Source organism: Lissotriton helveticus, chromosome 2_1, assembly GCF_964261635.1.
Source record: "Lissotriton helveticus chromosome 2_1, aLisHel1.1, whole genome shotgun sequence".
NCBI lineage: Eukaryota > Metazoa > Chordata > Amphibia > Caudata > Salamandridae > Lissotriton > Lissotriton helveticus.
In genome coordinates this window covers 2,035,677,774-2,035,698,648 of record NC_136059.1, presented here as the reverse complement: position 1 = coordinate 2,035,698,648, position 20,875 = coordinate 2,035,677,774, and the positions used below count along the sequence as shown (strand labels likewise).

General features: G+C 46.4%; 1 long non-coding RNA gene across 2 annotated transcripts; it reads left to right on the top strand.

Annotated features, from left to right (window-relative positions):
- Positions 1–618: 618 nt before the first annotated feature.
- Positions 619–20,529, top strand: LOC144820002 (uncharacterized). 2 transcript variants are annotated; one of them, XR_013607664.1, is made up of 4 exons: positions 619–774; positions 3,273–3,462; positions 15,834–16,007; positions 20,321–20,529. It is a non-coding gene; the product is annotated as an uncharacterized LOC144820002 (long non-coding RNA). The 2 variants fall into 2 exon arrangements; XR_013607663.1 differs by lacking the exon at positions 619–774 and having other exon boundaries at positions 2,983–3,462.
- The last annotated feature ends 346 nt before the right edge of the window (positions 20,530–20,875 follow it).

Below are 20,875 nucleotides of genomic sequence, written 5' to 3'. Positions count from 1 at the left end.
CAATTTTAGACTCCTAAGTGTACCCAATCTAGAAGAGCTTGTGTGTGACGAGGAACAAGCATCCTTCCAGCCCCCCACTCCTTCACCTGACAAGACATGGCTGAATTACATCCACCATTGTTCAGACCAAAGACAACTATTTTCAGTTATTCTTACTGATCATATGTGAATCATTTACCTCCCTTTCTTCATAAAAAAGACTTTACCTCTGTGATACAACAGGCATAAACTTTTGCAAAGTACTTATTTATTAAGTCTAGGGCATTGGCTCTGTGAAGAGAAGCTATCTCTTGTGCCCAGCTGCATAACTATGATATTTTGAATGAATGACAGACTTCAGTTGGTCATGTTTTCATTAAAGCCTTAATCACAGTTAAAAAAAAAAAAAAAAACAACAACAACAAAAAGAGTAGAATCCTTTCTTAGGTATTACAACGTTCAACAGAAGTGCAGGTGACTTAAATACCAAGGGGCAGATTTAAAAGCCCCTTGCGCCACTTTTGCGTCACTTTTCCTATGTTATAAATGACGCAAAAGTGGCGCAAGGGGCTTGTAAATAAGCCCCCAAGTTTGGGGGGCGGTCAAGGTTGCGAATTTGCAACCGAGACACGACCAACTTTATTTCTCCTTGGACTCCAATTAGGAGTGATATTGTACTTGGGACAAGTTGAGGATGGTTGCTTGTCTAAAAAGAAGCCGATCTCTTGTTCAAAACGAAGACAGACTGGTGTGCAGTAGTTACCGTCCCACCGTTCTCCCTACCTCCTTGCTGTTGTGAGTACCAGTGTTCTGAATATGATGGGTCGCTGAGGAGTCCTGGTGCTGTAATTATGCCATACATCCCCACCGGACGCTTGTGTGGCATGGATCTCTACCTGGCATGCCCCTCAACTCTGCTTCATTTTCTGATGATTTGTTTGTTGGGCTACAAGAGAGGAGTAGAATTGGGGTTCTTGAATATTCATGTGTTATACCGCTTTGTTTGTCTATTTTGTATGTCAATTACACAAAGGCATTAATACAGAAAACATACAGAATCACGTCTCGGGCTTACAAATTGGAGCACATCCGCATTCAAATTAATAAACTACTGTGTTTTCGTGATTAAATAGAATACTCCAGGGCCCTCCCTTCCTCTCTATCGCCCTCCCTTCCTCTCTATCGCCCTCCCTTCCTCTCTATCGCCCTCCCTCCATCTATCTATCGCCCTCCCTCCATCGCCCTCCCTCTCTATCTATCACCCTCCCTCTCTCTCTATCGCCCTCCCTCCCTCCATCTATCGCCCTCCCTCTCTATCGCCCTCCCTCTTTATCTATCGCCCTCCCTCTCTCTCTCTATCGCCCTCCCTCTCTCTCTCTATCGCCCTCCCTCTCTCTCTCTATCGCCCTCCCTCTCTCTCTATCGCCCTCCCTCTCTCTCTCTATCGCCCTCCCTCTCTCTATCGCCTTCCCTCTCTCTCTCTATCGCCCTCCCCCTCTCTCTCTCTATCGCCCTCTCTCTCTCTATCGCCCTCCCTCTCTCTATCGCCCTCCCTCTCTCTCTCTATCGCCCTCCCTCTCTCTCTATCGCCCCCCCTCTCTCTCTCTCTCGCCCTCCCTCCCTCTCTCTCTCGCCCTCCCTCTCTCTCTCGCCCTCCCTCTCTCTCTCCCTCCCTCTCTCTCTATCGCCCTCTCTCTCTCTATCGCCCTCCTTCTCTCTATCGCCCTCCCTCTCTCTCTCTATCGCCCTCCCTCTCTCTCTCTATCGCCCTCCCTCTCTCTCTCTCTATCGCCCTCCCTCCCTCTCTCTCTATCGCCCTCCCTCTCTCTCTATCGCCCTCCCTCTCTCTCTCTATCGCCCTCTCTCTCTCTATCGCCCTCTCTCTCTATCGCCCTCCCTCCCTCTCTCTATCGCCCCTCCCTCTCTCTCTCTATCGCCCTCCCTCTCTCTATCGCCCTCCCTCTCTCTCTCTCTATCGCCCTCCCTCTCTCTCTCTATCGCCCTCCCTCTCTCTCTCTATCGCCCTCCCTCTCTCTCTCTCTATCGCCCTCCCTCTCTCTCTCTATCGCCCTCCCTCTCTCTCTCGCCCTCCCTCTCTCTCTCGCCCTCCCTCTCTCTCTATCTATTGCCCTCTTTCTCTCTATCGCCCTCCCTCTCTCTCTCTATCGCCCTCCCTCTCTATCGCCCTCCCTCTCTCTCTCTCTATCGCCCTCCCTCTCTCTCTCTATCGCCCTCCCTCTCTCTCTCTATCGCCCTCCCTCTCTCTCTCTCTATCGCCCTCCCTCTCTCTCTATCGCCCTCTCTCTCTCTATCGCCCTCCCCCTCTCTCTCTATCGCCCTCCCTCCCTCTCTCTATCGCCCTCCCTCTCTCTCTCTATCGCCCTCCCTCTCTCTCTATCGCCCTCCCTCTCTCTCTCTATCGCCCTCCCTCTCTCTCTCTATCGCCCTCCCTCTCTCTCTCTCGCCCTCCCTCTCTCTCTCTCGCCCTCCCTCTCTCTCTCTCGCCCTCCCTCTCTCTCTCTCGCCCTCCCTCTCTCTCTCTCTCGCCCTCCCTCTCTCTATCGCCCTCCCTCTCTCTCTCTCGCCCTCCCTCTCTCTCTCGCCCTCCCTCTCTCTCTCTCGCCCTCCCTCTCTCTCTCTCGCCCTCCCTCTCTCTCTCTCTCGCCCTCCCTCTCTCTATCGCCCTGTTCTCTTCTCTTCTCACGTGCTGATCTGCTGCTCTCTTCCACCCTGCCTCCTTCTCTAACTCCCTGTTCTCTTGTCATCTCACATGCTGAACTGCTGCTCTCTTCCACCCCGCCTCCTTCTCTAACTCCCTGTTCTCTTCTCTTCTCACGTGCTGATCTGCTGCTCTCTTCCACCACACCTCCTTCTTTAACTCCCTGTTCTCTTTTACTGTGCTTATCTGCTTTTCTCTTTCACCCCGCCTCCTTCTCTAACTCCCGGTTCTCTCAGACACAACTACACCACACACAACCAAACCACACGCGCAACCAGACACAACCACACACATGTTTATAAGCATTTTATCTTCTTTATTTCTCAAGCTCACTAATGCAAATGAAAACCTGTACAGCAGTGTCCTTACTGCAGTTTTCAGAATTGTAGCCAAGAAGTATCTACACCTACCAGAATGGCAACAATTGCTGCTTAGCCGACGAATTCCTTGACCACCCAACATTGGTTCTTGGATTATGCCTGCCATTATTATAAAACTGTTAACACATTTTTGCACACCATGTAACTTGCCTTATCTGCATACTCTCTGCTAATTTTATGTTATCAATTTGCAGGATTATGGCGGTATGCAGAGACCTGGAATTGTTGTCGACTACCAGACAAATCTGGTATTTGGTCGGCCTGCTGGAAGGTGGATGAAAAGAAAGATGATGCAATCGCTTAATAAACCCATTGGAGGGGCGTTTGTCGACAAAAAACCTAAATTGAGAAAACCTGGATCAAATGGCAATGCGGTCAAAAAAGGTATGTTTCTAGCTAGACAGCTTCTGTTTTTTAGGTTTCGCCTCTCACCCCTGGACCAGAGTACCCCTACTCACCCCTAGATCTGAGCACCCGCTACTCACCCCTGGACCTGAGCACCCGCTACTCACCCCTGGACCTGAGCACCCGCCACTCAGCCCTGGACCTGAGCACCCGCCACTCAGCCCTGGACCTGAGCACCCGCCACTCAGCCCTGGACCTGAGCACCCGCCACTCAGCCCTGGACCTGAGCACCCGCCACTCAGCCCTGGACCTGAGCACCCGCCACTCAGCCCTGGACCTGAGCACCCGCCACTCAGCCCTGGACCTGAGCACCCACCACTCAGCCCTGGACCTGAGCACCCGCCTCTCACCCCTGGACCAGAGTACCCCCACTCACCCCTAGATCTGAGCACCCGCCACGCACCCCTGAACCAGAGCACCCGCCACGCACCCCTGGCCAGAGCACCCGCCACGCACCCCTGGCCAGAGCACCCGCCACTCACCCCTGGATCTGAGCACACGCCACTCATCCGTGGACCAGAGCACCCCCCAGTTGAAAATTAACTTGGGTGAATCTGAAGGAGCTACATTTTAAGGTGTATTTCAGAGTGCAAAGTCTGTTACGATGAGACCCAGGGGCTTATTATGTCTGTGGTGCATTGAACCTAGGGGGCAAGTCAGAAGTGCTCACTATATCCTAGTTGGCTATTATTACTAAACCTTAGGCTTCCATTAGAGTCTAATGGGCCCCTTTCACTTGGACGCAACGTGTTGCTTGTATCTGATTTAGGATATTACATAAAATGTGACAATCGTGGCAGATCAGCTCTTACCTGTGCCCTCAGCTCTTACCTGTGCCCTCAGCTCTTACCTGTGCCCTCAGCTCTTACCCCCGTGCCCTCAGCTCTTACCCCTCTGCCCTCAGCTCTTACCCTGTGCCACACATTGAATTGGAGATCTCTGCCTCGTTCACAGTTGATAGATGGACCATATCAGTAATATTCATTGGCAGTCTGGGATGGGACAAAAACCTGACTGGAGGTGGTAGGGGGGTTTTGGGGAACTTGTGTGGAAAAGTAAATTTTGTCATGTTCTGTGTCCCTACGTGTCCTCCATCTTATGTTATGTGTGCATGATTAAATATGCATATGTATCCCCCATGTTTGATTAAAGACGCAATTACAGTTGTGTCCATCACTAGTATGCCAGTTTCCAGTTCTCGTGAAAGCTACGAGTATCAGGCCTATGTAAAGTTACGTTGCCACGTTTCTCAGTGTGCACGTTATTTCATTGTAAAGTCCCCGTTTCTAGGCCTCAAAAGGGCCCGGACACCAGATTCAGCTCCTGTCTCCTGAGCCTCGCTGAGGAGCGATACAGCCCCCACCTGTATCCTCGACCCTTCACTTACTTCCTGCCTCACAGTGCCCGGCTCAGCCTGGCTCTGCCTACGAGTCTGCCAAGAGTATGTTATGATTCTAGTTATCAGTCCAGCCCTCCTTCTCTGCATTCCTAAGCTACTGAATCGCATCAATAGTTTCCGTCATTGTCTAGCCTTTACGTCTCCATGTAAGAGAAATACTGCATTTAATGGTCATTTAATATTCTTCATCACGCACTACATGTAGAATAATGCATGCTCCAGTCTTAGAGTCCGTTAGCCTCTCCCCTCCTGACTCTTAGTTTATATCAACATGTTCTCTAAACATCAGATACTAGATACTGTTTAGGTACATGTCGCCCTGACTCTCCAGACTTCAGTCTCTGCTCCTAGCACAGAGTTCATAGCCCCCAGCTTCTCCTAGTAACACGTCATTGTCAGTTTGCGCGCACCATTAGGTTAGAGGTCCCGGCTCCTTAGGTAGCCCCCTCCATGTTTCCGCCCCATTTATGACATATTCTGTTACGTTTACATCACATGTCTATGTATACGCCCCTGTTACACCCATTTTCACCCTTATCTTTCGCGACTGCTATTGACCACACCCACTGCTCCGCCTACTGTAATTCATTGTAATGTAACTGTTTTAGTATATATATTTGTGCACTGTTATTAAATGTTGTGCCGATTCTGATCCTGCCCCCGGCAGCGCTGCCATCCTGTTCCCGTGCAGGTTGTCCTGTTCCTGTCCTTTATGCTGTATTAAACCTGCAAACTCCTACTACCTCGAATCTTGACTCTTATTTATTGAGCTATCTGTTATTGCTATGTCCAGTAAAACCTAGATCCGGTATTATTTATTTATATACCACATAATGGCGCCCGAACAGGTACTTGCCCTTTCCCCACGCGCCGGTGAAGCCACGCCGGCCCCCTGACCCTCTGCAGCCGTGACGGAACCATACCGTGCACGTGCAGATATTTCTGCTTCAAGTATCCCTCAGGCCCACGGAGGAGACGGAGGTGGCGGTCCAGCATCCAGACGAGGCGGTGGAGGAACGCGGCGAGTCCCGACCAGAGCCCAAGCCGAGAGTCCAAGGTCCGAGGTATCCGGAGGCCCACCCGTAACAGAAGTTCGAAGTTCGTCCGTCCGGCGTCGAAGCAGTCCAGTCCAGTCCGAGGCCTTCCGTTCTTGCTGCCCGGTGAGTACCATTGCTGGGGTAGTATCTAGACAGGGTCAATCTAATTGACTCTGGTCCGTGGGTTGGTGGTACACAGACCCAAAACGAAGTGTCCACTTCGGTGGATGCGGGTCCTGACGTGTCTCTTTATGAGACCGGTAAGTTTCGTACTGTTTCAGCAGTGCATCTAGTTTCTGTTCTAGTCAGTTCTGTTCTCGAGAAAATTCATGTATTCTGTTTTCAGTATTCCAGGTAGTATTCTGTTCGAACTGTTATTTCAAATATTCTTCATGTATTTTAATGTCGTGGTATGAATGTGAAGTAATTATCGTGTTCATTGTGTATTGTATTGTGTCTAGATTACAGTTCAGTCATGCCCTTATTCTCGAAATTACGTCAGTTAAAAACTAGAAAAGGTCTGCTAGAAGCAGCAGTTCCTGTCCCGCCTAGGGACAGTCCAGGTCATTTTATGTATCAGAAGCATGGCATAAGTGCCATATTATATCTAGATTTATGGGTAGAGTATACCAAAGAGTTAGAGGAAAAGTATAGATGGCCCGTATCAGGTACGTGGGATGCCGAGTGCATCATGAGAGTAGAAGAAGCATTATGGAAAAAGAAAGCCAGACAGTCACAGAAAGATGCCATCGAGTTATGTCGCAAAGAATCTCATAAAAGAACCGAAAAAGAAATCAGAAAGTCAGAACTAAGTAGAGAATCCTTAGAACGAGCCCAAGAAAGGGAACTAATCGAGATAGGTGAACGAGTTAAAACAGAACAGTCAGACAGACAGAGGAATGCCCTTATCAAGGGTATGTATCCTCTTCTTGCCGAGGGCTTGCCAAAAGCGACCCCGGAGGCATCCAGTAATTTTCCGCCACCATTGGTTCCGACCAAGCTACGTCACAAACCGACCGCAGCTGATATTTTCATCTCGTCCTATTTGGACGACACAGTCCCGGAATATGCAAATCCTGTTCCGCCAGTCCCTGTAAATCAGGCAATTCCTGCTCCCCCAGACACCGGGGCACCTTTTGCAGTACCTGCTACGGTACCCCCGGTCCAGCCTACATTACAATTTCCCGCCGCGCTGGTACGAAGAGTATCAGTCGACGATTCCAGTTTAGGGGCCGCAGGAGGAGGTCCTCCTGGTACCCCGCCACCGCACCAACGTAGAACGTTGGCCGAGTTACATGAATGTGCGTTACAGCGTACGCCCAAATTTAAGTCCGTTGCAGAAATCCGACGAGCTCTCACTGAATGCCGCTATGATCCAGTTGCAGGTGATGATAGTACAGTAATATATTCCATCCGTGTAAGACGGGTGACCGGGTATTTAGACACCCTACCAGATATGAAAGGAGATCTAGACAGAATATATCGTTTCATCCGTACAGGGGATGATCCAGAAAGTATTGGCGAAGCCATGTCTCAAAGGAAAGCTGAGATCCAGCTCATGATATTAAAGTTTCTGATTAATTGTCTAATAAGAGAACAAGATTCCCCGACTAAAGATCTGGCCGAAATGAAAATCCTGACAAGGTGGAGTGATAATATAGCCGAGGGTAAACACAAGACTATCAGTAGTATAGAGAGTATGTACAAGAAAATTCGTAAGGAAATACTAAAGTTACACGAACAACGTAAAGCAGCACAAGTAAGCGAGAAAGAAAATGACTCTACTGAAGAGGTAGAGGACGAGAATCCCACTAGAATAGCGTATGTAGGAAAATCTAGATTTCCAGATCGCCATTTGCGCCTAGAACACAAGTCAGTTTTACATCATCCAGCACCAGAACAAGGTTCTCTGGAACAAGTATTTCAAGCTACCGATCACATTCTGAAATCACAAATCGGTTACAGTGAATTAAGTACTATGCATGAACAAGAACTAGCCCGATCAGCAGTCCGATGGATTACTGATTCTACCACTTTTCCAGACGAAATAGTGGCACAAATGTTTCTGAAACTGCCCCCAGCCGAGCAGCGACTGGTGGGTATGTATATGATCCAGAACCTCATTACATTGTATGAGGGTCAACATTCTGATCCAGGTCCGTTACACGATGTCCTGAACGAGTTACTCCAGTATAGATGGAAAGGTTTAGGTACCGATTTAATCAGTGTCATTCTAGAACAGCGCCACAAATATAGAACGTTCTTGAACCCGCATTTTGTTCATGTCTCACCTCCAGAAAGTAAACCGTTTTACATAGACAGACAGAATCCGTTACGAGAAGTACACCCAGTTAGGACAACAGATGGTGAAATGCAACGAGTGTTTGTTTACACTCCGATTACAAAGATGGAACTCTTAGAGATGAAAAAGTTAATTCCCTGTCATGATAAAGATCCAGCAGGGTTCCACCGAGAATTAAAGGACATGCTCCATATGGGAGAATACACGTATCCAGATATAATTAAAATGTTAAAAGTCCTGTTGCCCGCAGGGGTATATGAAAAACTCAAGGAAAAAGATTGGGAGGTGGGAGAGAAAAAGATCGATTGGGCAGTTTTCGAAGCTGAAGATAAGATACGAGTACCAGGTACCGGTCTAGGAGAGAAATGTAAAGAATTACCAGAACTGTTAATACAAGTTTTGCCAAGATTATTAGCCACTAAAAAGGAAGACTGGGATGCAATCTCAGCCTGTAAACAGAAACAAGACGAAGACACTAGTGATTTTTATTCTAGATTCGAGAAATGTTTTAGTATAAACAGTGGCCTCAAGACAAGTAGCGAGTCATACCCTCATCTTTTTGTTACTAAATTAGTCGAGAATTCAAGTCCACAAGTTAAGAATCGAGTTTTGAAAGTCGAAAGTACCTGGCAAGCTAATACCCCGTCCCAGATGTTACAGATGCTTCAATACCACCAGAATAGAATCAGAGAAGAACAAGATCATGAGAGAAAACGTATGAAAGACACGAAAATGAAAGTACTGGTTGCACAATCTGTTCCACAAGACAGTCAGAAGAGGGGTACGAATCAAGCCAGTCATCCTGCAGTTCCCGTTAAAGGGACATGCAATTATTGTAAACAGCCAGGTCATTTTATAAACGAGTGTGCAGTTCTGAAACACAATATAGCTACCGGTAAGACTAAAGAAAGACCACGTCCGCCTAGACAAGAACAAGTTTCACAGACTTCTCAGCCACAGAATGCACAACAGACAGTTCCAGTACCGCAGCCTATTGCTGCAACACAGCATGTTACACAGCAGATGTACCAGTATGCACAGTCCGAGTATCCAGAGTATCAGCCATATTCATGAAACAGCCTAGAGAGGGAGGTAGGCTTGCCTCTCATCGAGATACCTGTAGATCAAGAGGGTCCCTATGTTCATAGTCAAGTATTAGGGAAAGACAGAAAGTTTCTGATTGATACAGGGGCAAGTAGGACCACCATTAGTCACGCCGAAGTTCCAGGGGCTCCGCTCTCAGGCTCTAGAAATGTTTCCCTTGGATTTTCAGGAAAGCCTATTGTAAATGAGATATCTCAGCCAGTTACTCTAGAAGTAGGTCCATTGTCCCGCACTACTGATCTGTTACTTACGAAGTCATGTCCAGAAAATCTGTTAGGCATTAAGACACTGAAAGAATTAGGTGCAGTCATATGCTGCTCCCCAGAGGGAATACGACTGTTCCTACGTGACTTCAAGGGTCACTATGTATTACGAGATTTTGATCCGAGATTGTCCAATGTTCCGCAGCATCTATGGGCACAAGGTCCAACTGATGTTGGCTATATGCAAATCACACCCCATCGTGTGACTCTCAAGCCAGGTGTAGTGTTGCCACGAATCAGACAGTACAGACTGCCACCTGAGGCTGTAGCAGCCTTATCCAAAATTACTGACGAGCTCATCGCTCAAGGAGTAGTTGTAGAAACTGACTCCAATGTATGTAATTCTCCGATCATTCCAGTCATGAAACGTACTGATCCAAATGCACCCCCAGTATATCGATTAGTGATTGACCTTCGGGAGCTTAACAAATGTATTATTCCCCAGTACCCAGTTGTCCCAGATATCTCTTCCCTATTGACAGCCATTGATTCTGAAGCCTCATTTTTTTCAGTCATAGACCTCAAGAACGCGTTTTTCAGTGTCCCCATTCATCCAGACAGCCAGTTCCTTTTCGGATTTTGTTTAAATGGAAGGAGCTATATGTTCACACGAGCTCCTCAAGGTTTCACAGAAAGTCCTAGTATTTACAGTCAAGCACTTAAGAGACAACTAGACAACATTCACATGCCAACTGACACTGCCCTGCTCCAGTATGTCGATGATCTACTGATCACAGCCCGTTCTGAACGTGCTTGCGAGCGAGCATCCCTTACAGTCTTGTATTTCCTTGCCGAGATGGGGCACAAGGTGTCCCCTTCTAAGCTTCAATTCTGTGTCCAGCAAGTGATCTATTTAGGCCACTTACTGTCCAAGAGGGGTAGGCAGTTGACACCCGACCGTATCCAGTTAATAGCGAGTCTTCCTCAGCCCAAGACCCAGAAGGAGGTACGTGCTTTTATCGGCCTTACTTCTTACTGCAGACAATGGATTCCTCAGTATGCATTTCTAGCTAAACCACTGATACAGTTAACGACACAGGAGGCAGCCCTATCGACTGTCCTCCCTTGGACATCTGAACATACATTTAGTTTTAATGAGTTAAATAAGGCTCTATGCCAAGCTCCAGTTCTAGCAACACCGAACTACAGTAGGCCTTTTACACTTTTTGTCACTGAACGTGAAGGTACAGCATTATCTGTTCTCACACAAGATCAAGCAGGACAATACAAGCCCTGTGCTTATTTTTCGAGCACATTAGATCCTGTAGCCCAGGCTCTGCCTGCGTGCCTCAAGTCAGTTGCAGCCACAGCACTAGCTATCAGACAAAGTGATTCTATAGTATTAGGACATTCCTAAACAGTACAAGTTCCACACTCCGTGGAAGTTCTTTTAAACCGAACACAGACTCAGCACTTGACAATTGCACGTTTAACAGGTTATGAATTGACACTGTTCCAGCCACACATAGAAATCAGACGCTGCAACGTTCTAAATCCTGCCACACTGTTACCGTCAGTAAATTCAAATCCTGCCACACACGACTGTGTGGAAGTAGTTAATATTATGACTAAGCCAAGACAAGATCTGACAGATATTCCATTACCAGATCCAGACCTGACACTTTATGTGGATGGTTCATGTATGAGAACAAGTACAGGAGAACTAGTAGCCGCGTATGCAGTGACTTCTGACACTGAAGTTATAGAAACACACCGTATTGACACCCTGTCTGCTCAAGCAGCAGAGCTAGTTGCTCTGACACAAGCCTGCATACACGCCAAGAACCTGAAAGTTAATGTTTACACAGATTCCCGTTACGCATTTGGAGTCGTACACGACTTCGGAGTGCTCTGGCAGGAGAGAGGTTTCATGACTTCTCATGGAACCAAGATTCAGCATGGTCTCCTTATTCAAGCTCTGTTAGATGCCATACACTTACCGACATCCATTGCTATCATGAAATGCAAAGCACATACGAAAGTTACTGACACTATTTCTCAAGGTAATGATCTAGCAGATCGCACAGCCAAGCTTACAACACAGACACCAGACGTTCCAGTAAATAAGACACCTACATACACTCCAGATCTGACTACCTGTATGACAGTTAAGGACCCCACTCAAGATGTCATAGATATCCAGTTACATGCTACTCCCGATGAAATCAAGAAATGGTCCGAACAAGGAGGGGTCCAGACAGATCAGGGATGGGTAACGAAGGGTAAAGCCACATGGTTTCTCCCCGACTCCATGGTTCAAGTCATTATCAATACCGCACATAGTCCAGCACATTTAGGAGAAAAAGCTATGTTAGACAGTATCCAGAACATTTGGTTCAACAAGCATTTACGAGCTGCAGCCAAGCAGAAAGTCCGTACCTGTATGATATGTTGTCAGTTTAATCCAGGTAAAAGTGTTCCGGTGGAACAAGGTGGATTCCAGCCTCCTGACCACCCTTTTGAAGTCCTCCAGATGGATTATATTCAGATGGAGCGATGTCGAGGTTTCAAGTATGTCCTTGTAGTGGTATGCGCTTTGTCCAGGTGGACAGAGGCATATCCAGTACCAGATTACACAGCCGCGACCACTGCCAAGCAGTTGGTTCGTGAATTCTTCCCCCGCTACGGACTCCCTAGAGTCGTATATTCTGATAACGGCCAGCCATTCTCATCCGAGTTGATGAAACATGTTTCCCTTTTGTTAGGGTACCAGTGGAAGTTCCATTGTGTACGCCATCCAGAAGCAGCCGGTCTCGTAGAGAGACATAATCAGACCCTGAAAATCCGAATCGCAAAAGTATGTAAAGAGAAAGGTGTAGACTGGCTAGTAGCTCTGCCAGTTGCCTTATTTTATATGCGCATGGTCGCACACTCCAGATCAGGCCTGTCCCCTTATGAGGTCGTATTCGGCCGCCCCCCTAACATGTGGGGTACACCTAGACCTCGAAGTATTACCGATGTTTCAAGTAATATGCTGACAGATTACCTAGCTTCCTTGATGTCTGCCCTCAACTCTTGTCGTTCACAGGTTGCTGCCGCATTTCCAGACAATACCGAGGTGGCACCGCATGAAATCGTTCCCGGATCCATGGTTTTGGTCAGGAACTTTGATCGTTCAAGTCCGCTGGAGCCCCGCTGGAAGGAACCCCGACAGGTCCTCCTGGCCACCCGTACTGCCGTCAAGCTGGAAGGCAGGAAGGGCTGGGTCCATTTGTCACATGTGAAAAGATTTTTTGGATTGAAACCTGTTTCAAAGAACATTTCCGAGGATCTTAAAGACTGCCAAAGTACTATTCTTAAGGACTGTCCCGCAAAAGACATTGCTACGAACCCTTCCCTGTTAGAGAAAACTCCGCAACAGGAGTATAAGCTTAAACTAAGGTCTAGTAAAATAAGTCAGCCAGTTTGATTGTCTAAGTCCTCCCCTAGGTGAAACGGTTAGACCGGTTTCTGACATGTATATAATAGACCCCCACAGAGAGAGAGTTAGTGAGAACTCTAGAAGTTGCACTATTATTTTATGTTTTCTGCAATATTTCAGCATTATAATTTCCTGCACCAGTTATGCATTTTATTTGTGTTTTTCAGTTTCTCATGTAAATAAGTCTGCTAATGTTACAGTAGAGCACATGTTTAGTGATCTGCCTCCTCATGAACTTTCTTATCGTCTTGCTATGCGTAATAACTCATTTATCCGCATGTTACATTATTCACACCAGACCAACAATGCCACAAATTGTTGGGTGTGTGGTCGACTCCCCCCTTTCCAGACACCGAAGGGAGTTCTGCCACTCTTTCCTTATCCATTTTCACATAATGGTTCGTGTGGAGCATGGTCCACGTTAACGTCATCCTCAACAGATATGTCTTTTCTGAACAATACATGTTTCCCAGACAAGCAAGGTCTTCCCCACAGAACAGGGTTAGATCTAGAGAATGAAGTTTATAATCTAGGTAATTATTCTTCGAATTTCATGGTCCTGAATGTTCAGTCTGATTCTACTCCAGACTTACCTGCTATTTCAGTACTACCAGTCAAAGGTGAATTATGTGTCCGAAATAATGGTTCCGTACATGTAGGCCATAGTGATTGTACTACTATTGTCAAGTATAGTGACAGTAGGAAATCTATTTTCAAAGCTTCACGTCATTCTTATTTTGTTTGTGGTCAGACCGCATATGTTCGTCTGCCCCTTGATTGGGATGGAACATGTTACATTGCCTTCCTACTGCCACCAGTTTTCCTAGCCCCACCTGACTATCATAGGAATTCCCACCTAGTACATACTAGACACAAGAGAAATCTCCTGATTGTCGATTATACTGAATCTGCTCTAGAACAATACATAGATATCAATAAAGGTGTCTTCCCCTACTTAGGTACTGTTGTAAATAGTAAACTGATACGTAGATTAACCAGAACACTTGAAGCAGTAGTGATTGAGACTACTTCTGCTCTAGGTAACTTAACCGAAGAACAATCCTTTATGAGAATTGTCGTGCTCCAGAATCGTCTCGTCCTTGACGTCATACTGGCCGATAGGGGCGGGGCATGTAGAGTCATCGGATCTAGTTGCTGCATTTTCATTCCTAATAACGCGCCGTCTGTTTATTCAGCTATTACCAGACTCCATAAAATTGCCCATATGTTACACCAAGATCCAGGCACCTGGACATGGTCTGGTTGGTTCTGGAATACAATTTCCGCCTGGGGATGGAAAGTATTGTCATTTCTGGGTATTGCAGTAGCGATCATATTCAGTTGCTGCCTCTGTTTACAATGTGGCCCTGCGATTTGCGGCATTTGTGCTACATCTTGTATTCCTAGTCCCAAGTCCCGTCCTAAATCCCGTTCCAAGAAAATTCGAGACGAGCAAATGATACTGTATGAAATGATAGATGGTATCATGAATATTGATGTTTCCTGATGGAAACGTAGTGACAAGGAGGGAATGTGGAAAAGTAAATTTTGTCATGTTCTGTGTCCCTACGTGTCCTCCATCTTATGTTATGTGTGCATGATTAAATATGCATATGTATCCCCCATGTTTGATTAAAGACGCAATTACAGTTGTGTCCATCACTAGTATGCCAGTTTCCAGTTCTCGTGAAAGCTACGAGTATCAGGCCTATGTAAAGTTACGTTGCCACGTTTCTCAGTGTGCACGTTATTTCATTGTAAAGTCCCCGTTTCTAGGCCTCAAAAGGGCCCGGACACCAGATTCAGCTCCTGTCTCCTGAGCCTCGCTGAGGAGCGATACAGCCCCCACCTGTATCCTCGACCCTTCACTTACTTCCTGCCTCACAGTGCCCGGCTCAGCCTGGCTCTGCCTACGAGTCTGCCAAGAGTATGTTATGATTCTAGTTATCAGTCCAGCCCTCCTTCTCTGCATTCCTAAGCTACTGAATCGCATCAATAGTTTCCGTCATTGTCTAGCCTTTACGTCTCCATGTAAGAGAAATACTGCATTTAATGGTCATTTAATATTCTTCATCACGCACTACATGTAGAATAATGCATGCTCCAGTCTTAGAGTCCGTTAGCCTCTCCCCTCCTGACTCTTAGTTTATATCAACATGTTCTCTAAACATCAGATACTAGATACTGTTTAGGTACATGTCGCCCTGACTCTCCAGACTTCAGTCTCTGCTCCTAGCACAGAGTTCATAGCCCCCAGCTTCTCCTAGTAACACGTCATTGTCAGTTTGCGCGCACCATTAGGTTAGAGGTCCCGGCTCCTTAGGTAGCCCCCTCCATGTTTCCGCCCCATTTATGACATATTCTGTTACGTTTACATCACATGTCTATGTATACGCCCCTGTTACACCCATTTTCACCCTTATCTTTCGCGACTGCTATTGACCACACCCACTGCTCCGCCTACTGTAATTCATTGTAATGTAACTGTTTTAGTATATATATTTGTGCACTGTTATTAAATGTTGTGCCGATTCTGATCCTGCCCCCGGCAGCGCTGCCATCCTGTTCCCGTGCAGGTTGTCCTGTTCCTGTCCTTTATGCTGTATTAAACCTGCAAACTCCTACTACCTCGAATCTTGACTCTTATTTATTGAGCTATCTGTTATTGCTATGTCCAGTAAAACCTAGATCCGGTATTATTTATTTATATACCACACTTGGACGATCACATTGTTTAAAGTTTGTCACTGTTAATGTGTACTCGCCAGCCTGGCAGGCTGCTGCAGCCGGTGACTGCTCCTCTGAACTCTTCTCTCCTTCCCAGAGCTTAACACCAAGATGATTGGCTTTGACGAGTTCTTGCCCATGCTGCAGACAATTGCGAAGAACAAGGACTAGGGTACCTACGATGACTTTGTGGAGGGGCTGAGGGTCTTCGACAAAGAAGCCAATGGCTCTGTGATGGGCGCTGAGTTGCGACATGTACTAGTCACTCTGGGTAAGAGGCCATTTTGGCACAGTACTATTTTCAAGGCAGAGTATAATTGACTGCTGAACTCCCCAGCCCCCCTGCAGTGTTCAGGGCCCCCCTTTCTGATTCCGAGCTTAGATTTCTACCCGCGTCTGGATATTACAGTTAATGTGCCCTGTTTCAGCCTAACAAAGTGTCCTATCAATCTCATTTAACTGTACATTCTTTTGGGGCGAGGGAGGACGGGGACACGGTTGGGTTACAAGTGGTTTTTGGATTGCCCCTTCTACAGGCTAGAGCTTTGACTGACTAATAGTTAGTCTTGGTGAGCCATGTCCTGGAAATTGGTGGCCTCCTTGTCTTGTGGGTAGCGGCCACTTCAGAACATCTGCTCTGTCTGGTTTTACCCTGGTGGCTGGCTAGTCTCAGCAGCCAGTGCTGCTTCTGTGGCGGAAGTGTATTTGGTGGGTAAGTGCTGGGTCTGAAGCTGTGCGTGCTGCTGCATTCTGGGCAGTTAATCTGGAAGGTGTTTGATCGAAGCCTGTGTGCATTTTTGTCCTTTCCATTGTGCAGGTGTGAAGATGTGTCTGTATGTGTGGCTGTGTCTGTGTGTGTGTGTCTGTGTGTGTGGCTGTGTCTGTGTGTGTGGCTGTGTGTGTGGCTGTGTCTGTGTGTGTGGCTGTGTCTGTGTGTGTGGCTGTGTCTGTGTGTGGCTGTGTCTGTGTGTGTGGCTGTGTCTGTGTGTGTGGCTGTGTCTGTGTGTGTGTGGCTGTGTCTGTGTGTGTGTGGCTGTGTCTGTGTGTGTGGCTGTGCCTGTGTGTGTGGCTGTGTGTGTGGCTGTGTCTGTGTGTGTGGCTGTGTCTGTGTGTGTGGCTGTGTCTCTGTGTGTGTGGCTGTGTCTCTGTGTGTGTGGCTGTGTCTGTGTGTGTGGCTGTGTGTGTGGCTGTGGCTGTGTGTGTGGCTGTGGCTGTGTGTGTGGCTGTGTGTGTGGCTGTGTGTGTGGCTGTGGCTGTGTCTGTGTGTCTGTGTGTGTGTGTGTGGCTGTGTCTGTGTGTGTGTGGCTGTGTCTGTGTGTGTGTGGCTGTGTCTGTGTGTGTGTGGCTGTGTCTGTGTGTGTGTGGCTGTGTGTGTGTGGCTGTGTCTGTGTGGCTGTGTCTGTGTGTGTGTGCGGCTCTGTCTGTGTGTGTGCGGCTCTGTCTGTGTGTGTGTGGTTCTGTCTGTGTGGGGCGCTCTGTGTGGGGCGCTCTGTCTGTGTGGGGCGCTCTGTCTGTGTGTGTGTGTGGGGGGCGCTCTGTCTGTGTCTGTGTGTGTGTGTGGGGCGCTCTGTCTGTGTCTGTGTGTGTGTGTGGGGCGCTCTGTCTGTGTGAGAGTGGCTCTATATGAATGTCAGTGCAATCCATCACGTCATTAACAATTACAGACCTTCACATCGCCAACACCTTGGCATTGGTTTGATAGTTGAAATAATTGGGCAGTGTGGTGGTTATAATATTAATTATGGGTATCTCAAAATAAAGGCTTTGTCAATGTGAAGGGCATGTCTTTGAAATTGGATGGCCTCTTCTCCCTATTTCATTTTTTTCCAAATCCTTCGGCTCTCTCATTGACCAATCTGTGTCCTTCAAAGGGCATGTCCTGAAAAGAGCACAGACTTCTGAGTCCCAGCTTACATTAAAGCACATTATAAAGCTTGCCCTTCATCTTAAACATTTGTGGTTCACGTTCCAGGTACTTGTCTTATCATTTGCCCAATGAGGCCCCACACTACTCTCCCACAGTTCTCATTAACACCTGTCAAAGTTTCTCTTACGCGGTCGCTTTTCTAATCGCCAACAACAGACAATGTGAGCTTGTTTGCCCTTCTTTGAAATAATTACATGAGTTCCCTCTCCATTTCATAATCCACCTCGAAGTGTGTTGTGTGAGCTACAAGGCACTTCTCTTGAGTAAACCTGAATACATTGCCTCTAAACATGGCTGGTGGACCAAACACTGCTGGCAGTTCATCTCTGGCTAGGTTCTGTTATCTGCCGACATTCCATTAAATTCAGAGGCTGCTGTTTCATGATACTTTGATTTGCATCTCTGCACCACCACTGCCATGCACACACACACCACCACTGCCATGCACACACGGACACCAAAAAAGAATTTATGCAAAGCATTGTCATTTACAATGCCAGTAACTCAAACTTAAATGCTGCGAGACCTATTGCATTGCAAATGCTTATTTTCTATAGCTTTGCTTTTGAAGCAATTGCACCTCCTTGTCTTTATCTTACGATGTTTACAGCTAAAGCACGAGTGCGTCAAAGGTCTCGCATTTGAGAGCCTTTGATCTATTTGCATTGTAAATGACAATGTTTTTTTATTTGTCTTCAGAAAATCTACCAGAGGTTTTTCAAACCATTCAATCAGACTCGGTGTAACCCGTTGCCTTGCAGTCTGCCTTGGAGTCCTGCTCGCCTTGTCTCTTGGCTGTGCTCTTTTCCCTTGAGGGTTTCAGGTCACGGCCTGCTTGGTGGGGTTTGATTGCTTGCTTGTGGAGGGAGCGAGATTGCGGGTCATTCCCTAATAAGAGTCCCTGGTGTTTTTTAAACGCTTATCTGGCACACCCTGGTGGCAGAGTAGTTTCTAAAGGGTTTCTGTCCACATTGAAGGCCTTCTCTTCTAGGTTCCAACCAAGTTATTGTAGTTGAACTAGCAGTATGTGTATAAATTAACGTTTATTTATCTAAAAAAAATTCCAGGCTTACAAGGAACAAATAAAAAGGGAGAGCGTACTCATTGCTACAAGTATCCTAAACAACCCAACAGTCAAGTCCTGGTGCGTTTCCAGCTTGCCCTCGCGGGTGACTGGGATACCGAGTCCTGAGAGAGAGATACCAGCCCTCCAGCATTCTAAATCCCAGGTACTGAACTGACTAAAACCTTACAGAGAATTCTTGAGTCAGATTCTTGGCAAAACAAACTTAACTTAAACTGCTACTTACTCCCTCCCACGTATTAGGCTTAGGTCAGTACACCGGGGTAGGCGTAGTTAGAAGCACCATTGACGATTAGTCAATGTATATATGTATGTATATCTTTTATCCATTTTAAAGTATCATATGGCTAAGAAACCATATCAATGCTTTTACAGTATTATTTTATAATCCTGCTTTTACTATATGCATTCTACTTAACCCTAAGTATTGCAATTGTAGCGATTCATTTCTCTTGTATGAGAAAAGAGACTGATCAATAAATAACACCTTTTATTGAAAACGCCCGTCTCTTCTTTTCTCTACAATCTGGTGAAACTAAGAATGCACGTATTGACTGAGTAAAATAGCTGTCTTTTGTTTTCACACGACTCTAGAGATGTACTCTTGATCAGGGAGAGCAAAGTTGTCATGTTCTATGGTTGTCAGAAACTAAATCCCTTCTTGTCTATCCAGGGAGGTTAAAATCCTCCTCGCCTATTCGAGAAAGTTTCTAGTGAACTCCGAGCTAGCTGGCACACAAAACTTAAGTCTAATATAGTCAGTAGAAGACCTAGTTACCCTCTGTCCTACGTCTATACTATTGAAGATATTATTCCAATGCACAGAGCCTATTGGGAATATAGGAACTACACTACACCCCACTGACCCCACTGGTGCGGCCCTCAGACACAAACCACAGTGTAAATTTGGCCCCTGAGAGAACGTTTGTGAGTACCCATGACCTATGCTGTGCTTCCAAGCGCTGAGATACCCCCCTGGGGGTGATTCAAGCGCTATACACATTAAATAAAATCATTAATTAAATCAAACAGGTACACATGCTGCAAACGGATAAGTTAGTTACCATCAACAATTAGCTTGCAGCCTGTAATGCTGTGGATGCACTTGCACCCTTCCTGCCACCAGGGCTCACACTGCATATTGAATGTTCAGATCTGTGTACTCCTTCCTCAGCTTTGCAAATAACACTTCTTCCGTCCTGAGTTTCACCCAAAAAATTGTAGTTTCGCAGGAAATGAATTTCTTGGAAATGTGATGCCCACCCTCAATATTCCAGTCATCGCCCCCTCTGTACAAGGACTCCTCTGAGCTCATGGGCGTTCATAGACCTGGCATGGATTTTTCCATCCTATGGTCTGTCTGGACATACTCTAAAATTTAGAAGTCCTGCATATGTTCTCCCCGTTGTAAGATGCCTTTTCTAATAATATATTCTTTCTGCTTTTTTGTGATCTGAAAACTGAGTTCTTTACTTGCACTGTACACAAGACTTTTGCTGTTACTTTTGTAATAGTGTGCATTTGTTCTTGAGAATTTTGCTAAAGATGGTTTAAAACTTGTGTTTACTTTTAGGGTGAGAATCCCTTTGAAATCGTTGAACAAACGGGAGAATCGGTAGTTGAGGAAACAACTGATGCGAATGATGAAGACAATGACCAAAACGAAAAGGAGGACATTGATGGTGAAAACGATGAAAATGAGGAGCAGATAATGTGGAGGCAGAAAGTGCAGATGCGGATGATGCTGCTGACCCAAATGATTACTCTGGGGACTTAACAACCACTGATGGAAAGTAGTTGAGAAACTGCCCTGAACAAACACTTTAGCACACTGCATTGGTGGACTTTAAGAACAATTTTCCGCAAAGTTGAGCAGTTCGTTCACCCTGCATGCATTCCACTTCTGTTTTAATTGCCTATGGGCAAACCGGTTTTAAGTTTTGTTTTTTTATTAAACTAAAGCTTGTATTAAGCACAGCAAATGCGTCAGTATTCTTCCAGTGTAAATTGATTTGTTCATGGTTACGTTTTGAGTAATTTTGAGCAGTTTGGGTTCTAAACATTCCAATGTGATTTTTTTTCTTCCAGTTTTTAGCGCCCAATGTAGTGTTGTATATAATTCAAGCTG